This window comes from Platalea leucorodia (assembly GCF_965183815.1).
Source record: "Platalea leucorodia genome assembly, chromosome: 1".
Lineage (NCBI taxonomy): Eukaryota > Metazoa > Chordata > Aves > Pelecaniformes > Threskiornithidae > Platalea > Platalea leucorodia.
Window position 1 is genome coordinate 76,784,061 of NC_138823.1, and position 7,684 is coordinate 76,791,744.

The following is a 7,684-nucleotide window of genomic DNA, read 5'->3' on the forward strand; positions in this document are numbered from 1 at the left end:
ATAAAAAATGAAATTGCATTGTTCTCACACCTGCTGGTCTTATGCAACGGAAGAAGAGGGAATTCAATTTTATATATATATATTATTGTGTATATTTGCATATTTTTTGTTTGTATTTCTAAGGCTTGTCCTTACTATGTATCTACACAAAAGTAGCTGCACAAACACACTATACCCTGCATATTATGAGTAGCCACGTGCAAATTAACATGCCATGGGGCACACTGATAGAAGTAATGATGGAGTTCATTACTTGACATAAGCAATGATAGGGATATTGATCCAGTCAATCTTCCCTAAAGCTCTCCGCAGCTATGCCCTGGACTGCTGTAGCTGTGCTGCTCAGTGAATGCCCCCATGCAGATGAGGCCGAGCATCCAGGATGCCCTTACAAGCGCATCCATTTGGCAGTGCCGTTCACGGCAGGGGCTCAGTTCAGGTGCGGAGCTCACTTTGCCAGTGAGAGCTGATGGACAGTGAGGCCACCCGCCTCGCCCTGGGTCCTCACAGAGATTTTATAGGTCATATTAAAAAACAAAATCTCTTCGTGTTCAAACTTAGCCCTTTTTTCAAACCTGTTTTCCAAATGAAAACTAGTAAAAAAAGCCCCACTGATGTAGGATACACAACAGGAGAGAGAAATCGCTCCAGTAGAAATACTAAGGACTTTTATTAAATCTGAATGAGAAATGGGAAGGCAGGCTATAATTTTTTTTTTTTTTTTCTAGAGACTTAGGCAGAAAATATAAATCAACAGTATTTTCTATTTCTTTTGCGAGAGAGGTTGCTGTCCCTCCCTTGCTATAGTGGGGAAAATCACTCTTGAAGCACTGATGAAGTGACAAATATCTGGGAATCAGACTTTTCAGATGCACTGATCAAGAACATACTCAGCATTTGTATAGGTTTCTCAAACAGTTACTCGATATAGTCTTTGTAGAAATAATTTCTGTGCACATCCATGTCTATGTACACATACATGCAGACATTAATTAGCTCTACAATAATTCATGGTAATAATTTCTCATTGGCTCTTCTAACACCATTAAGACATTACTCATTAATTAATTTACTTCAATTGGTTGACGATGACCTTAAAAGGCTTGTATTTTACTCTCTTTGTACACATTATTGCAATTCAGGGGAGTTTATTCCAAACGCGGGTTTTTTTGTGCAAGGAGTGTGGAGTGCACCAGTGTCACTGAACTGTCAGCTCTCCCTCACTCCCTTTTTACCTACCCAGCGTGTGGAAAAGTTACCCAAAAGCAGGGCACTGGGTGGGTCTTTTGTGCTTTCTGATGCTTACTGGAAGCTTCACTCAGGTTTTTCTGAAGAGCATTTGAAATTTATGTTACAAAGACTGTTCTGTATTCTATGGTTAAAGGTGGTTTGTGCAAGTCTTTGAAAAAAAAAAATGATATGTCAAAGGGGAAAGGGGTGATGATATGAATTATCACTGAAGAGCAGTGTAGCTGGCTCAGCATGAGACTCAGGCTGGGACAGGCGGGAAGGCAGGATGGAGGGTGAAGTGACAGTCACCCTTCCTTGGAAAGAGTTGAGCAATGTGGGGAAGGAAGGGAGGCGTTTTGCAATGAGTGAAAGAGTCGGTAGTGGGGAGAAAGGAGAAACCAAACAGACCTCCTGGGAAACAGGACGTGGAGGGTGGCTTTTAAAGGACAGAGAAATAGGCAGCTGGAAAAAAAGGCATTAGTAAAAAATTAGTAATTTGTTTTCAGTCTGTTGCCAATTTACCTTCTCTTATAGCTATGGGACTCCCTCCCAGACGTAAAACCCTTTCAGTTTTGTGAGACTGGCACCAGCACAGGTTTAAGTACCTGGGCCAAAATCCCATTTGGAAAGGGACATTCACCTCCCAAGTCATATTCTTCTCCAGTGGGATTTTTAAAGAAGAAAAACAGAGAAAGATAAATCACACTGAAGCTTCTGGGGCATTTTAACAACAAAGTTTCCTAACTCCCTTTGATTTTTAATAGGATTTGAGCATCTTTAGTACTTTAATCCCAGCAGGTACTTAACTGCATCTTGTGCCTTTAAGAAGTTATCCTTTAGCCTTTCTTTGAAAATAACCACGATAATCTGATTTTTGGTCCATGCAATGTCTCGCTCATACTTTGTAGCCAACAGCAAGGACAAGACCCCTCTTCAAGTTGCTTCAAATAATTTTGGTGCATGTAATTTTTTGTTTGAACGGCTCATCTGTTATTCCAAGACAAGTCATAAGTATTTTGTTGATGTTAGTTGATGTTTAAATGGTAGCTTTAAAGTCCAACAAGAGTTTTTCATGAAGGCACCATAACTATTCAAGCAGCAGACAGATGAAGCTGCAACAATACCCGGCTGATTTGAACAGTGGATTAGCACTGTTACGGTGAGGAGGAGAAAACCTTTAACACCATCCTTTCTAACAAATTATAGAAAATGTTGCTAAGAAGGCAGAATGAGATGAAAAAAGCCTATCAGGCCAAAATAAATCACCTCAGCACGCCAACACGTGTCAACAAAAGCAGCCAGGATCTCTTCCTGTTTACATAGGTGCAAAAACCAGAAAACAGAATATTGCCAGCAATTCCACCTGTTATTTCTGATATAAGACATAACAGCTATTCTGTTTTGTTACAGTGTACCATATTCTAGCACTTGGCTATGACCTGAAATCCAAACCTTCCCCCTTTTCTTTTTACATCATGGTCATTTACTGTGGCATCAGCTCTGTCCTCACCACATAAAAGCACTGTGGGTGGAGGATGCCATTCTCAGAAATGTAAGGCACACAAGCAAGTTGTTTGTCCACAGAATATTTAAGGAGTCAGTATTCACTGGCTAGGCTTGACAATGACAAAGACAAATTCTCTAACTTATGTTTCCATTAATAGTATCTTTCCCTTATGAGCTTCTGAAGTGACATGAAGAATCACATAGATGTAAAAAAGGCCAACATAAGGTCTGGGCAGAGCAACCATAATTAGTTATGCAATGGCCTCAGCCCTTCTTCAGTAAAATGCAGAAGGCACAAGACAACATAGGTGGGACTGATTCAAACTAAGTAGTTATTTAGCTGTAGAAAAAGCGAATGCGTCGAAGTGCTCTTAAAAATGACTGGTTTGCCCTCTGCTTTCTACATATAGCACTGCATTGCCCAGTGGTGGTGTCTGCGTGTGTAAAATGCTGAAAGTTAGAGGCAGCTTAGAATTGCCTAAAAGGTTAGAGCCCACAATGCAACTTAATTGCTACAGACAAAAGGAAACACATCAATAAATAAAAGGGGCTGTATGCAGCCCATGTTGCACAAGCTGTTATGTAGGGCTTCTGTTAAAACAAGACCCAGCATTCACTGTGTCACAGGACAGAGAGACCACTAGCACAGCGGGAGGCAAACTTCTGAGGCCGGTGAGGCAGCACAGCGGCGCGGTGCTGGCGCCTTATCGTTTTGCTTGAGAGAGCTGAAGTCTTTACCACAGGCTGCAACATGGCGAAGAGAGGGCAACAGATAAAATTGAGGGCTTCTTAATGAGAGTTCTCAGCTGGCTTTTAGAAGGGAAACAAAAATAACAGAAAGAAGAGTAGTAGCAGGAACTGCTGGGGCACACCTGCAGGTAGAGCAGACTGGTGCTGACGGATAAGGAGATCCTCCCTGCGGGGTCCGTGCTGCCCCTCCTTTGACTCCAAGTGCCAATCAGCCCTTGGCAGCCAATTTCTTCCCTACTCTAATTTTGGCTTTCAATCAAATGTATATTATTCCAGAAACACAGGCGTCCCCAGATAAGCTATCTCCCGCGGGACAACTGGTGTGAGGAGCTCCACCCATGTCATTGCCCGCCACTGCCATTTCCTCCCACTGCTGGGCGCCCCACTGCTGCCCGCGGGGAGGTACCCGGTGTCCCAGAGCCTGTGCCAGCGCCTGCCGGCGTGCACGGCTCGGCTTCAGCTGCGAGGAGCAGGGAGCTGTGCTCACTGCATTGCAAAACACATCAACATGGTTTTCCGGGGGCTGCAATGAGATCAAACCATAGGGAATGCAAACAAGTGAACAAAACAACCAACAAAGTATGTCCTCTCTAGGTACAAAAAGTGGCTCTTGCTCCATGGTGCAGACTCCCAGTAACCTCCCGTTAGTTACCTATGGGAATCCTCTAATGCACCGGTAAAGATGGACAGGTTAAAGACAGATTCAGGCAATGCCCCTGAAATCTACTCCCACACTTGAAGCTAAGTGCTTTTAATGTATCTTTCTGAATTTGTGTTTCAGCAGGAAACCATCTGTAACCAAGCCAAGGGGCTGATCTAGTTCATATTTATTGTCTTTGTTGTGCTACTCGCTGGCACATTTTGTACTGGATTCAACTTGTTTTTTCAAAGGACTGTTAACTACCTGCTTGCTTGATGTTCGTCCTCTGAATTACCAGTAAAACTAAGTTTTAAAGGCGAGAGAAAAAGCATTATCAAGAAAAGCCATGCTAAACCTATTTCTCAAGTTCCACATGCATGTGTAACCCATGCTTCCTCTATACAAAGCGCTCTGCATCTTTTATTGGCTGCATGATGGAGAAGCTAAGGGAACTGCTGCAGGCTTGCCGGTAACAGACTTTATTGACACTCTTCTGTTTTGAGAAGTAAGCTGGGAAGATTTTCAAACTGGAGGGAAAGGTTTGCTGACAAACGATGGCAAGAACAGAGCTTCTCATCCTCAACGTCTTTGTCTCTTCTGCTTCCATCAAATTTTTTTGATGTGGGCATTAAAGGATGAGGAAGTAGCAAAAGGGCATTTAGCAAGAAATTTTTAAAAAGCAAAGTAACGTCAAGTAACAACACACAACAGTGAGGTAAAAACACTACCATATATGAAAACATTCCCGGCTCACACTGGTATATCTGTGTGGGTACATGTGCTTATGTGCCGAGTCTGGTACCTGTGAAGCTGTGTTCTCCAGAAATGCTATAGGCACAAACATTGCAGCTTATGCTCTTCCCCACACAGCAACAGTTACCCAAGAGAAGCAGAGCCTCAGACATACGATAATCTAACATTTATAAGGCATCCTCCTTCTCTAATCCTTCCACAAAGCATGCTTTGGTGAAATTCATGGGTGTTAACCTGTCCTCAACCAATGCAACAAAATTCTAGCTAATGGCAGTCACACGTGGCAGCCTGGGAGAATGTGAAAAGATTAGTGTTTTGGAGAAGAGGAGCGACTATGTTGAGAGTTAACAGGGAGACCAAAGAAGCTCCTCATAGATGGGAGAGGCAGGCAGGTTCTTGCTGTCTTGGCTGGAAGTTGTCCTTACCTTGCTGCAAACCCAGGGGTTACTGTGGGGATCCCTAGCCAAAGCAAAGGGCTTAACAAATGCAGAAATATGAGTAAAGCACAGCTATACACTTAAGGTGATCAGTTACATACAAATGATGTGAACTGTAGCTGGAGAGGGAATTTTAAGCCTGTCTGACCAAGAGAAAACCTTGTGAAATCTGAACACGTACAGAGGGTATTGGTCAGACCTATACGAGCTGAAGACAGCAGCCATTATCCCGCAGAAGAAAGCTACCACTTGGGAGCAATGTAGCGTCCTTGGGTCTACAGTAGGGAGGGGAGGACACAGCTCCTAGGCTCGCCGTACAGCCAGCGCGGTGCGTGGGTAGGCACAAGGACAGGCAGGGAGACGAACTGTTTTGTATATTTCTTCAGAGCACCTAAATTTGCCTTGCACTGAATGCAAAGTTAGCCCTTGCAAACCTTCCCCTTTTCATGCTCCAGCTCAGTGAGCTGCTTACACATCTTTAATTTTGTCCCTGGAGTGGGTGGCACAGAGCTACCCTGGCTCAGGATCAGGCCCTCGCAAGTCCACCCATGTGAACGTTTAATGTGCTATGCCTGCGCTGTCAGTGAGACAGATGCAGGGACTTTTACCAGGGACTGTTTAGCTACCATGATGATGTCTTGAGTGCTATTTTACACAAGTGTCCATAGTTCCCCAGCTGTCAAAGGGTCAGTAGATCTAAAATTAGACCAAGCAGCTGTGTTTAGGTTTGGGGAGGTGACCATGGGTGCTGTGCCAAGGCTGTGCACTGTCAGTCTCCTCTTTCATGAAGAGGTCAGAGGATGAAATGGAGAGGAACCTGACCCTTTCAGCACTTGAGAGGGAATACTTTATGACAATTTTATCATCTTGCCTACTCAGAAAACAAATGGCAGAGCAGAGTCCTCTGTGTCCCCCTCACCAGACAGGGGGAAAAAAACCCAGGGATACTGAAAGTTTATTTTAGACTAAAGCAGATCAAATGTAGTCATTGCTTTATGAGTGATAAAGTAGATGATCTCTCTCGGGACTGTGCAAAGAAGGTAATCCTGAGGTAGCCTGCTTTAGATCCTGAGTGCTCAGTTATTTTTCTAGAAGTATCCATCTGAGGCTATTGAAGTTTTTTCTTTTTGGGTTGTAGAAATATTGCCAGAAGGTTTTGCAATGTAAACAGTTGTTTACCTGATTACAGTGTGCTCAACAGTCCAGTGAAAGGAAATCCTAATCTACATCTTCTGGGGAAGAGGCATAAATTGTTCTACACAAATCCTAAAGAAATTCTCTGAATGTGGACATACCAGATAGCTCCTGAGGAGAAAAATGTCAGGACAAAATTAATTCTTTCCCACCGTGTACTGCAGCCAATGCTTTCCTACACAGACCTGGAGTCCCCCTCAGGCAATCAGTCCTCTGTGCTGAAATGGCAAGAAACCCCAAATGATGCTGGAAGACTCTCAAACACTCAGAGATCTGGATCATTCTGAAAGTCTGCAAACTCAGTTCAGCCCACATTTTTAAAAGACTTCTTTTCTTTCCTCACTTCCTTGGCCATTTTTCATGCCTGCTGTTCCTTGTTTTTACCTCAGGAAAAACAAGCCCTCCTTCCCTTCCCTGAACAGAACCCAGCCTTAAACATATTAGCACTATGAGAAGTCATCTCTGACGTTGGATGCCTCTTCTGTAAGGCATCCAACAATTGCAAAGTTGTATACTGTTTCCTTGGGTCTTTGAACACAATACTGAGAGAAAAACCCAGATTTCACTAGCTTTCTGCAACAGCTGACTCAAAAAGAAGTAGATATTATAAAAAAAATCCCATTTTCTCAGAAAGATGTAGGGAAAAATATGACAGAAGTTCAGGCTAAAGAATTTTTTATATGTAAGAGGTATTACATCAGGAAGAGAATCCTAGCTGAACTTCCTAGCTCTGCTCTGCAAACACACCTCAGCTGTGATTTGAAACTACTGAATTTAGGATTCCCTATTCCTGTCCTGAAGGGTATGTCCAAAATCAGAAAGGAACCGTGCCGCAGAAGGAACTCCAGCGGAGGTTTAGTTGGGTTTCTGGTGCAGGTATCATCATGCTTCCAGAGGAGAAAGGCCAATATGGCAATGCACTCTGGCACAGCTTCCTCAAACTCTGAACAGATCTTCAGCAATGCTTAAAGCTGGTGAATGTAAAAAGGGTGTTTTAAAATTATTTTACCACTCTTGAACGAGTAATCTGACATTTGAAACTCACTGGAAACACAGTCAAGATCACAATCACCATGCTGAGTATCACTATCTTACATCAAAATGCAACCGTTTTCTTAACATGGATAGATCAACAAAGCATCCAAGCCAACATGTTACTGGCAGAGCTTCAAGG

The 7,684-nt window shown here is 43.1% G+C and overlaps 1 protein-coding gene across 19 annotated transcripts in view; it reads right to left on the reverse strand.

Moving 5' to 3' along the window:
* Positions 1-7,684, reverse strand: part of IKZF1 (IKAROS family zinc finger 1) — a 69,610-nt gene that overhangs the window by 24,514 nt on the left and 37,412 nt on the right. The gene's annotated exons all lie outside the window — the stretch shown is intronic.